The sequence below is a fragment of the Leopardus geoffroyi genome, chromosome B3 (assembly GCF_018350155.1).
Source record: "Leopardus geoffroyi isolate Oge1 chromosome B3, O.geoffroyi_Oge1_pat1.0, whole genome shotgun sequence".
NCBI classification, from domain to species: domain Eukaryota; kingdom Metazoa; phylum Chordata; class Mammalia; order Carnivora; family Felidae; genus Leopardus; species Leopardus geoffroyi.
Window position 1 is genome coordinate 61,719,848 of NC_059337.1, and position 20,075 is coordinate 61,739,922.

A 20,075-nucleotide genomic window follows, 5' to 3' on the forward strand; every position below is an offset into this window, starting at 1 on the left:
ATGTTACCCAGGAATTTGGGTTAATATTGTTATGAGCAGAACCCTGCCTTTCTGCCTTTCCCTCCCGCCCTCACATTCCTATTTTTTTTCTGCTCCTGCTGTTGCTGCTGTTGCTGTTTGCCTTTTTCTCCTCCCTCAGCATCACTCACTTCCTCTCCCTCTTCTGCATGAGTCTTTCTCTCCCCACTCCTCCTCCTCACTGTTTTCTTTCTGTGCTCCTGCAGGAACCAAACAGTTCCACTGTAAGGACTCTGAAACACAAGGAACAGGCTGTGGTTGACCTTGTTGGTGAGTGGAAGATACCACAGGATACCACACTGGTGTCCCAGGGCCAGTCAACCTGGGCTGGGCCGGAGTTTCCCTGCTGGCCTGTTGGCAGCAACTCAAGGGAGTCCAGATGATTCTAGAAAAATCTCTGGCCCAACGATAGACAGGCAGAATTGATTTTAAGCCCCTAGAAATGTTGAATTGGAATCAGGTTGAATCTGGGACCCCTCATAGCTAACATAGAACATAACCTAAACCTACAAGGAGTCCAATGTTGCCTCCCTCAAGGGCCATTAAACCCTGAGCATAGTCAGGAGCTCCCTGGGACGGTGCTGGTGAGAGGGATGTCGGTGCTGGGATTGCAGACTGGCAGGCACACAGGCTACTTCTTGACGGTAGCAATGGGAAAAGCCCAGAAACTTCCTGCTGGAAAGGAATATGGTTCAAGAGAAGCTACTGTACTCCCAAGGACCTCAGGAAGGGACAGTGCTGGGCTGAACACATCATCTGCATACTTCTACTCCTGCATGGTGCCAAAATGCTGTCTTGAGACCACTGCAACAGTGGTGAGTACATGCACATACCTTCTCCTTGTGGAGAAAGATGCCCTTTCTGGTGCTGGGAGCTGATTACATTCTGGTTTAACATTTGTTTTAAAATATTATAGAAGGGGCACCTGGGGGCTCAGTCGGTTAAGCGTCTGACTTCAGCTCAGGTCACAAGCTCACGGTTCGTTCGTGGGCTCAAGCCCCGCATCAGGCTCTGTGCTGACAACTCAGAGCCTGAAGCCTGCTTCAGATTCTGTGTCTCCCTCTCTCTCTGCTCCTCCCCCGCTCGCACTCTACCTCTCGAAAATAAATAAATGTTGGGGCGCCTGGGTGGCTCAATCGGTTAGGCATCGACTTCAGCTCGGGTCATGATCTCACGATTTGTGGATTCGAGCCCCACGTCAGGCTCTGTGCTAACAGCTCAGAGCCTGGAGCCTGCTTCTGATTCTGTCTCCCTCTCTCTCTGCGCCTCCCCTACTTGTACTCTCTCTAAAATAAATAAACATTTAAAAAAATTTTTAATAAATAAATGTTAAAAACATTTTTTTTAAAGAATGTCTTCAAGAATGTTTAAAAAAATATGCATTATAAAAGGTAACATTGTGGCCTTATGGAGTCCATTTTTCACTTCCTCACCCCAACTGAGTGGATGTCTGCAGCTAAGAAAAGGAGTTGCACCAGTGAATGGGCAGGACTAAGGACCATGAGCTAGACCTGAGCTGTGTGAATCACCATCCTTGGGGTTGGAACAAAGGAACTGCCAGAGCAGCTAAGAGAAGATAATCTAAAAGACAAATCTAAAAGGCAAGAAGGTTTTTTGTTTTTTACCCAATTAATAATGATAGTAGAAGTATTTGGGATCCCTAAAGACAAACTGTATGGTCCAGACATGGGCAAAATGGCAATTATCCTGACAGCAGTAACTTCTAGAGAAAATAAGCTGCAGACTGAGTGAGAATAATGTAGTGGAGAGATATGACTTCTTCATCCAAAAAATTAAGAATTTGACTTGAAAACATGGTAGAGACAGAAGAATCCCAGAATCACAGAGCTAAGAAGGAACCTGAAGATTATCTACAGTCCTTTTTGTTTACAGGACTAGGATATACTGGGATAGAAGGACTATAGACAGGGTATTTCAAGTCAGAGAGGTAACAGGGGTCAGTAAAGGAAGTCCTGATCCTGGCAACCCCAGCAAAGGGCCAAGGAAGCTTCTGGGTTTTGCAAGATAAGCCTGAAGCCAAGGCGATCCATTTACTAAAGACCCAGATAAGACACAGCACAATGAAATTCCAAACTCTGGGACACAAAACCCTGCCCAAAGCAAAACAGGAATTACTGGGTACCAAGCAAGACAGGAGGGTTCTCTAGCATTCAGGTGGAAAACTAGCTAACAGATCCTGGTCTTCCCAGGATCTGAGGTGACACAGAAAGGAACAGAAGGTAAGAAACTCACAGCTGGGTTCAGTCTTCCTGGGGCTTTTGTGTGCTCTGGGAAAGATCCGGCCATGGAAAAAGTCAACAGCTTGAACATAGTCATAGGATAAGAGTTAGAACAGGCTCTAAATGAGAATGAGGTCTTTGTTTCTTTTTTTGAGATTTTTTTTAATTCAGAAGAATTCTCTGTGCATATCCCTATGTGTATACTTCTCCCTTCTACCCATATAGCATTTGCTTTAAGACAATGATTCTTGGGGCACCTGGGTGGCTCAGTCGGTTAAGCATCTGACTTCAGCTCAGGTCATGATCTCGCAGCTCTTGGGCTCAAGCCTGCGTCGGGCTCTGTACTGACAGCTCAGAGCCTTGAACCTGCTTCGGATTTTGTGTCTCCTCTCTCTGTTCCTCCCCTGCTTGCGCTGTCTCTCTCTCTCAAAAATAAATAAAGATTTAAAAATTTTTAAAAAATAAGATGATTCTCAAAGGGGTGGAGGGTGAGGAGAAGGAAGGGAAGATTCCTTGGGGAGGCAAGAAAGAAGGGGGTAGTAGGTATTTATAGTTTGTAAGATTACCCAGCTGATTCTGATATGTTGTTCCCTCCACCTCTTTGAGAACCCCTGCCCAAGAAGTCACCCAGAGGGAAGAAGAAAGCAAGCTGCTTTGTGGGGGTCAGCATGCCTTCTGTTGGCCCACAAAGAGGTGTAGCAAAGGGAATATGGTTTAAATTATTACCATGTTGGGGCACCTGGGTGGCTCAGTCAGTTAAGTGTCTGACTCGGTTTTGGCTCAAGTCATGATCTCGCAGTTTTGTGAGTTTAAGCCCAGCGTGAGGCTCTGTGCTGGCAGCCAGGAGCCTGCTTAAGATTCTCTTTCTCCCTCTCTCTCTGCGTCTCCCTCACTCACACTGTCTCTTTCTCAAAATAAATAAACTTAAAAAAAATAAAATAAATCATTACTATATTAATGGTGCATCCAATCGGGAATTACCCCAAACTCCTTTTAATCCATTCGTGCTGCTATAACAGAGTATCATAGACTGGGTCCATCATAAGAAACAGAAATTTGTTTGTTTGTTTGTTTGTTTGTTTTTCCATTGGTTATCAAGTGATCCTTTGTTGAAATATTTTCTTTTGTAGCCCTTAACTAGCTGGGCATTCCACTGCACTGCTATCGCTGTCATCTATGATTTCATGAGGGTGGTGGCCATCAACACTGCAGCCCACAGACTGGGCAGTTCCTAGGATCTCTTTGATGGTTCCAGAGAGTTCTCCAGCTAAAGGTCGGTGCCATATCTTTCGGGCAATGTTGACAATCTCATCAAAAGTGATATTTCCACTGTGCTTGTTTTTCTGCCTCTTTCTGCCTCTTGGCGGTTCCTTGAGGGCTTTGACAATCAGGGCAGAGGCAGAAAGTACCATTTCAGTCTGGGCCTGTCTGTGCTACATGGTCAGTTCCACTATAATCCTTAGACCCTTCTAATCACCGGCTGCCTTGGCAATGTCATTACCAACGCTTTCTGAAGCCAGTCCCAGCGGGCTGATCTTCAGGGCCAGGGAAGACATGGCACGGACTTCTCCACTGGTGTGCCTCAGATGTACGACTTTGATTTCATTGGGGTCGAACTTAGGCAGCATGGTGGAGGCGGCTGGTGTCAGATGCACCTGGATCAGGGACAACCAAAGACAGTTTTACCTTTGCCTCCCCCAAGCCAAAAGCCAAAAGAGAAATTTATCTCTCACAGTTCTGGAGGCTGGGGGTCCAAGGTTAAGGCACCAGCAGATTTAGTGTCTGGTGAGGGCTCATTTCCTGGTTCAGAGACTGCCATCTCCTTGCTGTGTCCTTATATGCTGGAAGGATCAAGGTTGCTCTCTGGAGTCCCTTTTATAAGTGCACTGATTCCATTCATAAGGGTTCCACCCTCATGACCAAATCACTTCCTAAAGGCCTCACCTCCCAATACTGACATTGAGAATGAGGCTTCAACGTAGGAATTTTGGGGGAATACGAACACTTACTCTTCAATCAACCTCAAAATCACTTTAGCACCACCCCAAGAAGTCCATGTTATTTAAGATATGGGTAGCTTACGGGGAGAGGGCATGATCCAAACTAAATTTTCTCTCCTCTAAAATTAGGATTATTATAAGAAAAAGGTAGTAGAGTTGTCCTTGATTCATTAATTCAGCTAGTCAACAAGCAGTTATTCAAGACTCTACTTGTTTTCTATTTCTGCTACAACAAATTACTAGGAATATAGTGTTTTAAAATAACACACTTCTGGGGCACCTGGCTGGCTGAGTGGGTGGAGTGCACAACTCTTGATCTTGGGGTTGTGAGTTTGAGCCCCATGTTGGGTGTAGAGATTACTTCAAAATCAATCAATCAATCAATCAATCTTAAAAAAAAATTTTTTTAATGTTTGTTTTCAAGAGAGAGAGACACAACGTGAGCAAGGGAGGGAAAGCAGAGAAAGAGAGGGAGACACAGAATCCAAAACAGGCTCCAGGCTCTGCACTGTCAGCACAGAGCCTGACGCAGGGCTCAAATTCATGAACTGTGAGATCATGACCTGAGCTGAAGTCGGAGGCTTAACCGACTGAGTCACCTAGGCACTCCAATAAATCTTTAAAATAAAACAAAATAGGGGCACCTGGGTGGCTCAGTCGGTTAAGCCTCTGACTTCAGCTCAGGCCATGATCTCCCTGTTTGTGAGTTCGAGCCCCGTATCAGGCTCTGTGTTGACAGCTCAGAGCTGGAGCCTGCTCCGGATTCTGTGTCTTCCTCTCTCTGTGCCCCTCCCCTGCTTCTGCTCTGTCTCTCAAAAATGAATAAATGTTAAAAAAATTTTTTTTAATTTGTTATAAAATAAAATAAAACAACACTTATTATCTACAGTTTGGGAGGAAAGAGGTTCAGAGTGGGTCTCACTGGGTCAAAGTCAAGGTGTTGGCAGGGCTGCTTTCCTAGAGGCTCCAGGGGGGGAATCTGGTTCCTGGTTTTTTCCAGTTTCTGGAGACTGCCCACACTCCTTTGCTCATGGCCCCTTCCATCTTCAAAGGCATGTCCAGCAAAGTCATGTCACACAGTCTGATTTTTCCCTCTTCTGCCTCCCTTTTCTATGCACATAGACTCTCTTGATTACATTGGGCCCACTAGACGATCCAGAATAATATGCTCATCTCCAGGGTAGTTGATTAGCAAACTTAATTCCATCTTCAACCTTAATTCCCCTCTGTCATGCCACCTAACATAGTCACAGGTTCCCGAGATTAACAAGTAGACATTTTTGGAGACATTACAGTCTGGGTAATATTCCAGGGACTGTTCCAGAGAACAGAAGGAGGACTAGTAAATGGCAAAGTGCTCAGTTTGTTATTGTATGTAAATTATACCTTGACAAAGCTTTAAAAAAGTTAATAGCGTAATATTCAAGACCCTTCATAATGCTTATAATAGTTATGAGTACTACTTACTAAGAGTTTACTATGTCTTGGGGCACCTGGGTGGCTCAATCAGTTGAGTGTCCAACTCTTGATTTCTGCTCAGGTCACAATCTCACAATTCATGAGTTCAGGCCTTGCTTGGGATTCTCTCTCCCTCCCTCCCTCTCTCTCTCTCAAAATAAATAAGCTTTTTTTTTTTTTTTTTTAATTTTTTTTTAACATTTATTTATTTTTGAGACAGGGAGAGACAGAGCATGAACGGGGGAAGGGCAGAGAGAGGGAGACACAGAATCCGAAACAGGCTCCAGGTTCTGAGCCATCAGCCCAGAGCCCAACGCGGGGCTCGAACTCACGGACCGCGAGATCGTGACCTGGCTGAAGTCGGACGCTTAACCGACTGTGCCACCCAGGCGCCCCAAATAAGCTTTTTAAAAAAAGAGTTTACTGTGTCTTTATATACATCACCAACAGTTACACTCCTTACAACCCTTTGAGGCAGGGGATATTCTATTCCCTTTCTATAGATGAAACTAAGGTTCAGAAAGATGAAGTGCACTGTCCAGGCTCATACCTCTAGTTAGTGGCGGAGGCGGGACTGGAACTTAGTCTGTGTGAACTCCACAGTCTGTGCTCAAACCTCCAGCCTCTTCCTTCAATACATCCTCCACACTCCACCAAGGCAGCCTGTGCTCCAGTTTCACAGATGGTGTCCCCAAACTGCCACATCCACTCCCACAACCATATCTCTAAATGAGCTGTTCTAAAGCTACTACCTCTGAGGAGCCCTCCTCGGCCCCCTCACAAGTCTTCCTGGGATCTGCCAGCTCCACTAACCACTTCTCATAGAGAAGTTTTCAGTCTGTTTTATGGTGGCATGTTACGGGTCACCTTCTTTCACTAGATTCTTCATCTCTCTGAGACTGAGAGCCTTTCTTACTCATTTTTGTATCCCCATAGTGGCTCATCAGTTCATCGTGCACTGTGCATTCAAATGTTTTTTGAGATACTTTGAGTCAAGATGGCTCTGTGAGTTCGCTCTCTTGGCACTCCCTCTGCTGTAAACACATAGCAGGGATAGATAAAACACAAAAAAGAAAACAACAAAATGATAGTGCTGAGCTCAAAAACAAGATTGTAATCTCTGTGGCCCTGAACTAAATAGAAACCTAAAGTCATGAGTAGGACTGAAGCCTCAGGGCTATGAGGATCCTAGTAGAGATGCAGGGGAGGCAGCCAGGCACTTAGGAGACAAAAAGTACTTCAGCCTAGGTCAGGAACTAGAGTCAGGCTCAGTGCTTATAGCAGGGGTTGGGGCAGTTTCTCCACCCAAGGGAAAAGACTGACAGACATAGCTGCTAAAAGAGTTCAGAGATGTAGGGACGCCTGGGTGACTCAGTTAAGCTTCGGATTCTTGGTTTCAGCTCAGGTCATGATCTCGAGGTTCATGAGTTCGAGCCTCGCTTCAGGCTCTGAGCTGACAGCATGGGACCTGCTTAGAATTCTGTCCCCCCCCTCCCCTCCCCCACTTGCTCTCTGTCTCTCACAAAAAATAAAAAATTAATAAACTTTAAAAAAAAAGAGTTCAGAGGTGTAGTTTATTTGGGTTATAAAGAAAATTTGGGTAAATAATAAAAGATTTAGGGTTGGATGACAATAAATGTAATATATGGCAAAATTAGTAGAGTGAGGGAAGACGACCATGGCAGCAAAATGCAACTGGGAGAGCCAACCAAAAATCCACGGATAACATCTCCATAAACAAGGCATTCTTCTGAATCCACAATTCAAGCTGGCAAGAATAAACCCTGTTAGCTACAAGACTTGTGTGGGATCAGAATCCGTGCAGAGGGAGGCAAAGGGAAGGAATTCGGCTTTCGGCAACCCTGAAAGCAGGCAAACCCCCAATCGACAACTCTCAGTGGAAGCAGGGAGGGGATCCTGCAGAGTCCAGCTCGCTGATGAGGACTCGCTGATGAAGATGCAATAAAGGTCTCATAGTGACGGGGCAGACTGGGTCCTACAAGCTCTCAGAATTACAAACAAAGCTTCCAAGGCAAAGCTCTTTAGGTCCTCAATAAGGAGAAGCTGCTGGGAATGAAATCCCAGGGACAGGGACAAATAGGAAGTGGGTCCAAATAAAAGTAAGGGAGGGAAGCAAGAGAGGCAAATCTCATAAAACATAAGGTTATTTATTTACTGGTTTGATTTATTTTAAAGCCACTCTATGAATACAACCAGAAAAGGAGCTCTATTCTAGAACTTGGAACTCTATATTGAAAGAACAGGCCATGTATCTGGGTAAATGGATCCAGAATGACCAATAAAAAGACATGGTCTATTGAAACTATTGTACTTGAAAGGAAAATAAATGGTTATTGGCATCCAGGCAAAAAAAGGCCAAGAGGAAAAAATTACATTATACTTTTTTGCTAGTTAACACTTTATCCGGAAAGTAATACAGTAACATGTTTAAGACAATGACAGAAAATGTGAACCACAGATTCAGTAGCCAGCCAAACTGATCTTCAAGTATCAAGGCTAGAGAGAAACTGTTGAGAGTACTGCCAAAACTCAGAGACTGCTGTTCTCATGAGCTCTTTTTGAGAAATCAACCAAAGGAAGACCAGAGCGACATAAAGACTGGCAACTAGATCGCAGTTCCAGGAGTAACCCAGCTCTGACCACACATAAGAGGTCAACACCTCACACCTTAGGAATATGTGGGGGAACAAGATGGAAGGGGCCTGGGTCCCTGAATAAGCATCTGGAACAAAGCTGCCTATAAGCCTTAGACTACTATTCACCTCCAGATGGCTGGGTGAGAGTGAAAGAAATTCCTATTTTGTTTGAGCCATTGTATTCTGTAGTCTCTTTGTTATATCAATGTACCATATAATTTAATAATGTAGAAACTGGTACATGGAAATGAGGTTGCTGCCATAACAATAATCTGCCAAAACGTAGGGTTTTGACTTATTGGAAAGGTAGCTTGTGACAAAGAACCAGATTTTGAAAGCTGGATATTTGGTGACATATCAGATTTTGGAAAAAATCTTCCCTGTAAAAATGTGGAAGACAGAGACCTATGGAGCTTTTAGCTCTAGGGAAAATGGGTGGAAAAAGCCATGTTAGTCAATACTGCCCTTAGACCTGCCAAGCAGGCTCCCTGCCACAGACATTAGCCTGCCTCAGGGAGTCCACGCTTTGATGTGCCTTCCCTTGGGTAGTTGGGAATGGCTGGAGCCAGAAATGCCAATTGGGTGGGAAATCCCAATTTGGAACCAGGTCCCACAGCAGTCTAGGTGATCAGAAATGCCTTCCTCAGAATTTTCTAAACCCATCTCTGATGCCAGGACACAACAACATCACCTAGGTAGAGACCCTGAGCCCAGACTGGACCTGGGTGGGCCCTAGGAACCATTTCTTCCCTTCAGAGCTCTCTTCAAATCTCTACACCCACCCATCCGTACCCAGGCTATAGTTGTTTGTCTTTTTTTTCTGAATTGAATTGTTCTTGTCTAGTCAGTACATGGTGCTGGGATTAAACATGCATAAGAAAAACAATTAAATTACCTTACACCATACACAAATATAAAGACTTTGATTTGAAAAGAAAATCTTTAAAACTTTTAAAACAATATATAGGAAACAAACTATATGACCTTGGGGGTAGGAAATAATTTATTTTATTATTTATTTCTTTATAAATAAAAATTTTACTTATTTATTTAATAAACAGGGAGAGGGGGAGAGAGAGAATCCCAAGCTTCTGACAGTGCAGAGCCGAATACAGGGCTCGAACTCACAAACCATGAGATCATGACCTCAGCCAAAGTCAGATGCTTAACCAACTGAACCACCCAGATGCCCATATTTTTTTATTTTTTAATTTATTTTTTTAAAAATATTAATGTTTAGGGGCGCCTGGGTGGCGCAGTCGGTTGAGCATCCGACTTCAGCCAGGTCACGATCTCGCGGTCCGTGAGTTCGAGCCCGCGTCGGGCTCTGGGCTGATGGCTCAGAGCCTGGAGCCTGTTTCCGATTCTGTGTCTCCCTCTCTCTGCCCCTCCCCCATTCATGCTCTGTCTCTCTCTGTCCCAAAAATAAATAAACGAAAAAAAAAAATATTAATGTTTATTTTTGTGAGAGAGACACAGAGCACAAGTGGAGGAGGGGCAGAGAGAAAGAGGGAGACACACAGTCTGAAACAGGCACACAGTCTGAGCTGTCAGCACACAGTGTGATCCAGGGCTCGAATTCATGACCTGAGCCAAAGTCAGACGTTTAACCGACTGAGTCATTCAGGCACCCCTCCTATTTTTTACTTTTTATTATGTATGTATTTATTTATTTTATTTTATTTTATTTTATTTTATTTTTTTTGCATTTATTTTTGATAGAGAGAAACAGAGCCCAAGTGGGGGAGGGGCAGAGAGAGACAGAGACACAGAATCTGAAGCAGGCGCCAGGCTCCGAGCTGTCACCACAGAGCCCGATGCGGGGCTTGAACTCACAAACTGCGAGATCATGACCTGAGCCAAAGCTGAACGCTCAACCAACTGAGCCACCCAAGGCGCCCCTACTTTTTAAATATTTTATTTTTTAGTAATTTCTACACCCAATGTGGAGCTTGAACTCACAACCATGAGATCAAGAGTTGCATGCTCCAGGGGCTCCTGGGTGGCTCAGCTGGTTAAGCACCAACATCGGCTCAGGTCACAATCTCATGGTTCATGAGTATGAGCCCCGAGCTGGGCTCTGTGCTGACAGCTCAGAGCCTGGAGCCTGCTCTGTCTCTCTTACTCTCTGCTCTCTTCAGCTTGTACTCTGTTTCTGTCTCTCTTAAAAATAAAAATAAACAGGGGCGCCTGGGTGGCTCAGTCGGTTGGGCGACCGACTTCGGCTCAGGTCATGATCTCACAGTCCGTGAGTTCAAGCCCCGCATCGAGCTCTGTGCTGACAGCTTGGAGCCTGGAGCCTGTTTCAGATTCTGTGTCTCCCTCTCTCTCTGACCCTCCCCCGTTCATGCTCTGTCTCTCTATGTCTCAAAAATAAATAAACGTCAAATAAAAAAAAAAATTAAAAAAAAAAATAAATAAATAAAAATAAACATCAAAAAAAAAAAAAAAAAAAAAAGAGTTGCATGCTCCACTGACTGAGCCAGTCAGGTGCCCTGGAAATAATTTCTTAAGTCACAAAAAGCTATTAAGTAAAATATGCAATACATTTGACTACATTAACGTTTACACTTCTGTACAAAAAGAAAAAAAAAAGTGAAAAGTTGCAACCAAGAGAAGGTTTTGGCCTCATATATAGCTGATATGCAATTGATCCAGAATACATAAAGGATTTCTATAATTACTAAGTAAATAAAAATGAGCAAAGACAAATCAAAGAAAGAAAAATCCAGTGTCCCATAAACATTCGAAAAGATGCTGACTCGCTAGTAATTCAGGAAATAGAAATTAAGACAGAAATGGATTATCATTTCACATCCATTAGGTTGTTAAAAATTAAAATATCTGACAATACTAAGTACTATTGAGATTGTGGACCAAAAGGAACTCTCAGTTACTGCTGGTGAAAATGTTACTGTTATAGCCACTGTGAGAGCCTGGCAATATCTAGCAGAGTTGGAGATGTGCATTCCTAAAAACCAGCCTGAAACTCTCTCTTGTGTATATAAGACCTAAGGAAAAACATGCATTGCAGCATTGTTCAAATTACCAAAAGTAGAAACCAAATGTCCATCAATAGAATGAAATGATTGTGTTGTGATCATACAATGGAGAAGTAACAGTTTAAATGAATGAACTAGACCTACATATCAAAGTGGGTAAGTCTTAAAAATAAATTGATGTATTTTTATTTCATATATGGGTATATGAATGTAGTGAAAAGAATAAAACATGCAGGGGAAGATAGATACCAATTTCAAATAATGCATGTCTGGGGAGAGAAAGGAGAAATGGGAATGAAATCAGGGAGTAGTTCCTGGGAGGCTTCCACCGTATCTACAACGTTTTATTTCTTTCCAAAATATCAAAATCAAATATGGAAAAAGACTGAGATTTGTATTTGTCTCAAAACTTTTCCGAGCATTCAAAATATTTTATTTAATGTTTATTCATTTTTTGAGAGACAGAGAGACAGAGCACAAGTGGGGGAGGGGCAGAGAGAGGGAGACACAGAATCTGAAGCAGGCGCCAGGCTCCGAGCTGTCAGCACAGATCCCATGGCGGGGCTCGAACCCACGAACCACAAGATCATGACCTGAGCTGAAGTCAGTCACTTAACCAACTAAGCCACACAGGCGGCCCCAAAATATTTTCTAATTGAAAAAATATTGAGGGTTTGGGAACTCCTGGCTGGCTCAGTTGGTAGAGGATGTGCCTCTTGATCTCTGGGTTGTAAATCTGAGCCCCACGGTGGGTGTAGAGATTGCTTAAAAAAAAAAAATCTACCCGCAGTGTAGAGCCTGCTTGGGATTCTCTCTGCCCCTCCCTCACTCAAGTTCGCTCTCTCAAAATAAATGGATAAACTTAAAAAAAAAAAAAATCTTAAAAAAAAGTAAGGATTAGTGTCCACCCTATATAATTGTTAAGATTAAATATGTTAATATTATAAGATTATTTTGAAAAACCCCACAAAATGGGGGCACCTGAGTGGTGCAGTCGGTTAAGTGACTCTTGAGCTCAGCTCAGGTCATGATCTCACAGTTTGTGAGTTGGAGTCCCATATCAGGATCTGCGCTGATAGCCCGAAGCCTGCTTGGGATTCTGTCTCTCCCTCTCTCTGCCCCTCCCCAACTTGTGCTCTCTCTCAAAATAAATAAACAAAATTAAAAAAAAAAAAACCACAAAGTAAACAGTTATGTTCACTACCTAAGCTAAAACATACTATGGTTGAGAATTAAAAATAATGAAGTTTACAAAGGTACAGGAAGAGTAGCTGGTATGCAGTATGTGCTTGAACAGAGACTGTTAGGAACAATGATTATAGTGTCAAATAGTTTCTAGGTATCAAAAAAGGGGCATGACCTGATTAAAAGAAATAATAGTAGGTTTGGAAGAAAGCTGCCCAGTTCCAACAATATTCACTGTATTTCTAGAAGACCGCTACTGGTGCACTGTGAAAGTCTATTTCCACGAGGTTTGACACTTTTCTCATCCCAACTTTGCAACTCAGGGTAATGTGAGATAGTGCTGGTAGAAATACATGCTCCATGTTAGGATGGAAGTTTCAGCAACTAAGAAATGATTCTGGCTATCCTTTTTTTTTTTTTTTCCATTTGTTTTTTTTCTCGGTAGCCCGACGAAGGTCCCTCAAGGTCACAAAAAAGAAAGCATTTCCTAACAAACAATGAAGACTTAAATGTTTTGAGGACCAATATATTTTCAACCATTTTATATATTGATGTTATACATATTTCATTTTAATAAAAGATTTCTGCTACCAAACTTAAAAAATATGAAGAATTGTTTGTTGAAGTGGACTATGGGTTTGTTTGCTTGCTTGCTTCAGCAATTTCCTCGGACTCTTCACCTACAGTTTGGTCAGTAAGCATCTGCAGACCCTGTTTCCGTGTGGCATCCCCACGGCTCCAGCCACCGGGCTAGGTTTTCCGGCCTCCGCTCTGCCCAGATGGCTCCAGCCACCCCCGCCAGCTCTCTCCTCCTCTTCCCTCCCAGGGCGCCTACTGTCCACATGCTCCTTAGCTCTTTCAGGATAAACTCAGGGACGCTTTCCTCGTTTCCCAAAACCTAAGCTCCTAGGGCGGAAAAACTGGAGCTCACAGTTCCTTTACATTCCTCGCGGCCAAGTCAATCCTTCAATGAAATTTTACTCCCAGGAGAGAAAAACCTTGGACCGCTTTTAACAATGAAGCGCCGGCATCGGCGCTGGTGCCCTGCTCCGAGTGGCGGGAGGCCCCACCCAGCTGACCTGGAACTGCCTGGCTCCCCCCACCCCCCCTCTGAGTCTCTGGGCGCCCCCTCTGGGGAAGCGCTCTCTAGGCCGCCGCAGCCCGGTGCCCGCCGGCCAACCGCGCTCCGCCGCGGGCCTGCAGCTGGGACCGCTCCACGCCGCGGACAAAGGGGCCTGTGTCCTGCCGCCGCCCCCCCGCCCCCCGGCCGAGCCTTTCCCAGCCGGCCGCCGGGAGGCCTCCGCAAAGGCCGGAGCAGAGCGAGCCCGCGCGTGATCCTTCGCGTGGCCCCGCGTGTGGTCCGGTCCCCAGTGGGCCCGCCAAGCCGTTGGGTAGGCCGCGCTAGGCCCCGGCCCCAGTCTCCGCCCCAGGCTTCCCTTGCCAGAAACTCGGGTAGAAGAGCCCCCACCCGACATATCTGGAGCCCTTGAGCCAAGTTCAGGCAAGGCCATCTGACTTGGGCCTTTTGGGTTCTCAAGGGTCAAGATGTAAAATTCCTTTCTCCCTTTTAATGATTCAGGGTCTTTCTCCACTTGTCTGTGTCTTGGGGAGGGGGTGGCAGGGGAAGGGATAGCTTCTCCTTTATGCTTTACCCCAGGAAAAAACAGTAATTTGAGGGAAAGGTGAGAAATTGTGCCTATTTACTGAACCACGGGTACGTGCCAGGCCCTCCTCTAGGCACAGATCCTTTGTCTTAATCATCAAAAGGATTTGTAAAATAAATATTATTTTCCCATTCTACCTTTCCATTTTTAGAAAACTGAGGTTAGGATTTGGGGCTAAGATGCTGGGGATACTGCAATGAATAAAACAAGATGCTGTGCTCACTCAACTTACATGGGGAGAGGGTGGATAATCACAACTAATTAATTACAAAAGGGGAATGAGAGCCCCAGAACAAATTCCCCAGGTGCTGAGGGATGGGACTTTATAACAGGCAGAGTCACTGGTCTGGGTTGAGAGAGGTCAGGAAGCTTCGAACTGTTGCAGCAGTCTGGGGAACAGGGGAGAGAGATCTGAGGATGCTGATGGCCGGAAGAACCCATTCAAAAGAAATTGGGAGAATGGACTCAATAGGACTTAGAAAACTGTTAGTTGTGGAGGGTGACTAAAAAGTCAATCCAGTCTTTCTACCACCTCTACCCTCTAAGTCTGGGGCACTGGAAAGAGGAACTAGGTAAATCCCTGGGTTCTTATCCTGACTGTCCCTTCTTGCTGGATGACATCATAGACAAATCACTCTGTAAAGCCTTGGGAGACCTGCAGTCCTTCAGTAGACTGCAGGCATGCTATCCCCTATGAGCTATCCCCATATGCTAACACCTATGATGCTGTTCCTTAAACCTTGAGGAACATTGCAAAAAAATATAAGAAGAGCACGTAGGAAAACTACACAATACATCTACAGTAGTCGTGCTGGCACATGGAAATAGAATATAGAGTCTAGAAATTAACCCAAATACATATGTGAACATAGTATATAACAAAAGAAGTATATAAATACATAGAGATGGATTATTAAAGAAGTGTGCAGAAAATATAGATCATTCAGTATACAGTGTTGGGACAATGGATAGCCATCTGGAAAAAAATAAATTTGGATCCATATCTCACTTCTTATTCCAAAATACATTTTAGATGACTCAAAATGAAACCGTGAAAAATAAACTTTAGAAGCACTAGAAGAAAATGCAGGTTTTTAAAAATAATCTTCTTGCATGGGGCACCTGGCTGGCTTAGTTGGTAAAGCATCCGACTATTGATATCAGGGTTGTGAGTTCAAGCCCCATGCTGGGCGTGAAGCCTACTTGAAAATAATAATAATAATAATCTTGCAGTGGGAAGTCCTTTCTAAGTATGACACAAAACCCAGAACCTATACACATACACACTCAAATAACCACAGCAAAAACATCATCTACACCATGTACCACAAAAGAATAATTTCCTTTATATAAAATGAACACTTACAAATTAGTAACAAGGGACCAACAACTTAGTAAGAAAGTCTATGACAAACGGTTCACAGTAAAGATCAAAATGGCTAAGAGCATATGAAAAGGTGCATCACTTATAATAAGAGAAGTGCAAACTGAAATTACAATGAAATACTGCTCTCACTTACCAGATGGACAGAACTCACCTTGGATTCTTGGGTTCTTGGCAGTATCAACCACAATTTAAAATGCAAATTCCTTCAGCAATTTTTCTTTTAGGAATTCTTCTATAGATACATCCCTACAAGTATGCAATGATATGCCTAAAAAGTTCATTGCAGCACTATTTATAATAGCAAAATATTGGAAACAACCTAAATGTTCAATGTTAAGGAGCAGAGATGCATACGTACAGCTAGGGAAAAGTTTCATAATAGAGGCTCCGGAGGGTATACTAGATTTGAATTACATCCATAAAATGGAAACAGTAATTGTATCTACTGCACAAGGTTGTTGTGAAGATTACAGTTAAAATACCGAAAGCACTTAGAACAATATCCAGAGTATATACCATTAGCTATTTACTTATACATATTGTTAATAAAAAGAGTAAAGGGGCAAAACAACATGTACAATAACCTACCACTTGTGCAAAACAAAAATACAAGTGTATAGCTTATTGAAAATTTCACAAAAAAATCAGTAACAGTGGTTGCCTCTGGGAATAGAAACTTAAGAGCTAAGCACAAGGCAACTTATTTTCATTGTCTGCCTTTCTACATGTATTTTTTTAGTATTTATTTATTTTTGAAAGAGCGAGTGAGCAGGAGAGCGGCAGAGAGAGAGGGGGACAGAGGACCTGAAGTGGGCTCCATGTTCGGGCACCTGGGTGGTTCTGTTGGGCATCCCGCTTCGGCTCAGGTCATGATCTCGCGGTTCGTGGGTTTGAGCCCAGTATTGGGCTCTGTGCTGACAGTTCAGAGCCTGGAGCCTGTGTCAGATTCTCAGTCTGCCTCTCTCGCTTTGCCCCTCCCCTGTTCACACTCTGTCTCTCTCTCTCTCTCAAAAATAAATAAACATTACAAAAAAAAAGTTATTGAAGTGGGTTCCACGCTGACAGCAGAGCCCGATGCAAGGCTGGAACTCACAAACTGTGAGATTATGACCTGAGCCGGAGTCAGTCAGACACTTAACCAACTGAGCCACCCAGCTGCCCCTACCTTTCTATACTTTAAAAATTGTTTACCATGGGTATTTGACATCTATTTGAAAAAATAATATTTTAAAGTAGAAAGATATCAATCAGAAACACATAAAAAGTAATTAAATTTTATAAGATGTAGAAATTAAATTATGCTCCAATCTTTTCCATTAGTGTTATTCTGTTAGAATGATTCTATGTTGCAGTAACTGAATGAGTTTGCAAATACTTGGTGCACCCTTTCAAATTATTGATGGAGAATAGTGCTTGCACATCAAAGTGTGGATCAGAAGCATCAGTATCACCTTAGAGCTAGTTAGAAATGCAGAATCTCAGGCCCCACCCCAGACCTACTGAATCAGAGTCTACATTTTAATAAGAGTCCCAGGTGATCTGTCTGGGGATCTTGTTTGAAGTATGAGAGGCACTGAGCTAGGTACATTAATAAAAAACAAAAATATAAAACAGAACAAAACCACTGTTCTACTCTTGTCTCTTTTTGACCCCCACTTCTCAAAATTGCTGTGGTTAGATGATTCTGGAAAACACACTGCAGAGTGCAAGAAAGCGCACACAAAATAATCCAACCTGTATGACTCTATATGAACTTTAAAAAGAAGTACTTTAATCCATGATGTTAAAAATCTGGATAGAGGTAACCTTTGGGGAGGGGGGAGGAGGCAGAGGCTGGGGCAGGGCCTAAAAAGTTGCTTCTGGAGTGCTGGTAATGTTGTCTCTTGACCTGGTTGCTGGTTATTTGGATCTGTTTGTGAAAAATTCTTAAGGACTGTGCACTTCTGATTGGCATATTTTTGGGGGATGAATCCTCTACTTCAAAAAAAAAAGGTTTTTATTTATTCTTTCAATGCTTATTTATTTACTTAGAGAGAGGAAGAGCAGGAGGAGGGGTGGGAGAGGGATAGAGAACCCCAATCAGGGCCCACACTCACTGTGGAGCCCAACACAGGGCCTGATCCCATGACAATGAGATCATGATCTGAGCCAAAGTCAAGAGTCAGACGCTTAACCAATTGAGCTATCCAGATGCCCCCCAAAAAAAGGTTTTTAAAAACTCCACTATCATGGGGTGTCTGGGTGGCTCAGTTGGTTAAGCTTCTGACTTCGGCTCAGGTCATGATCTTGTGGTTCGTGGGTTCGAGCCCTGCATCGGTTTCTGTGCTGACAGCTCAGAGCCTGGAGCTTGTTTCATTTTCTGTGTCTCCCTCTCTCTCTACCCCTCCCCATTCTCTCTCTTCTCTCAGAAGTAAATATTAACATTTTTAAAAATTTAAATAAAAAAGCCTTGTTGGTTAAGCAACCGGCTCTTGATTTTGGCTCAGGTCATGACCTCATGGTTTATGAAAAGGAGCCCTATGTCAGCCATTGACAGTGTGGAGCCTGCCTGGGATTCTCTCTCTCTCTCTCTCTCTCTCTCTCTCTCTCTCTCTTTCACTTTACCCCTCACCCCCCCGCCTCAGTCAAAATAAATAAACATTAAAAAAAAAAAAATGCCATTATTATCACCTACCTCAAACCCCTTGATCATGGGGGGCCAAGACACTTGGGGAAAAGAGACTGAGCTGAGAAAATTATTTACACAGATTTAATTACTGGTAGATGACTCTCACTTTGTCACACACACACATACTCATATCATAACTCTTGTACATTTTAAAAGATACCTAGTACTGACCTGCATTCACCCAAAAGATAATATGATTATGACAGAGCTGTTTAAGGTGCTCTCTGGAATGGTAGGGAGGGAAAAAGCAGTCTTTAGGGGACTCTTTGATTTAGTGGGTTTCAAGCCTGAATTGATTGACCATTCATTAACTACATAACATTGGACAAGTTACTTATCCTGCATTTCTGTCCTATAGGAGGATGATAATTATATTCCCATCTTACAGGAATGCTCTCTGTATTAAATGAGATAATACAGACGAAGTGCTTGGCACAGTGCCTAGCACATAACAGGAGCCCATTAATGGTAAATAATGATTTGAGAGTAAAGGTCTCCTCAATCAAGAATTCTCAAACATTACCACACAGATAATCGTTACAGGCAGTTAAAGCCAATCACAGCAGGAAACATTCTGAAAGCCATTTCCCTGGAAGTGAATTCAGGTCTTATGATCCACGTGGGAACCAGAATCTGGGATGCCAGCAACAGGTTTTTCAGGATATTTGCTTTCAGAAGCACCCGCCTCATTCCACTGCTCTCAGCCAGCAGGGCAATACCTGTGTCCCTCCCTGTCTTCCCACACCCCTCCACACAGAGAGGGGCCCAGTTCTCACGCCTCCTGCTACATATTCTCATGAGTTTGCTCTGAAAGCTTCTAACCTAAAATTTTCCAGTGGAAATACTTGGAAGCAAACTTTATGCTCTTATTTCTAATGCTTACGAGGCATGCCATTCTCTTAGCCCATTTCTTCCCCTGAGTTTCCCCTGGCTCCCAGCAACAATGTAAAGGTGAGAACAAAGGCTCCACACCCAATGATAGAAGGAAAGTCTGACAGGGGTAGGAGACAGCCAAAGTAGTCTTTGTCCTTGTTCCAAGAAAAAGAACCTTTCCATAACATTTACATTTTAAAAGATCAAGGGTGGTTATCTCTAGGTGGTAGGATGATTTTCTACATTTTCCTAATTGTCTCCAAGGACTATGTATTATCTTTATTTATTCTTGAGAGAGAGGGTGTGAGCAGGGGAGGGGCACAGAGAGAGGGAGACAGAGAATCCGAAGCAGGCTCCAAGCTGTCAGCACAGAACCCAACGCGGGGCTTGAACTCAGAAACCGCAAGATCATGACCTATGCTAAAGTCGGACGCTCAACCAACTGAGCCACCCAGGCACCCTATGTATTATCTTTAATGTGATAATATTCTTTGGGCTCTTCTCTAATTACAAAAGCTTTTTTTTAAAGTTTATTTTTGAGAGGAGAGTGACAGAGAAAGAGAAAGAGCACAAGTGGGGTAGGGGCAAAGAGAGAGTGGAGAGAGAATCCTGAGTAGGCTGTGCACTGTCAGCACGGAGCCCAATGTGGGGCTCAAACTCACAAACTACCGACATCATGACTTGCATCAAAACCAAGAGTCGGACATTTAACCAACTGAGCCACCCATGAGCCCCTAATTACAAAAGCATTTTGTGCTCAATGCAAAAAATTTGGAAGGCACAAAGGAAAACAAGTCCCCTTAACTCACATCATGTAAAGATAACAGCTGTTAACATTTTGGCATATGTCTTTCCAGACTTTTCTCTATGTAGAGATGCTTCATTTTTGTGATCTGGAAAAAAGTAAACAGTTAAGAGACAAA

The 20,075-nt window shown here is 43.4% G+C and overlaps 1 pseudogene; it reads right to left on the reverse strand.

Annotated features, from left to right (window-relative positions):
- Positions 1-3,235: 3,235 nt before the first annotated feature.
- On the reverse strand, positions 3,236-20,072 carry LOC123581942 (annotated as a pseudogene).
- Positions 20,073-20,075: the final 3 nt, after the last annotated feature.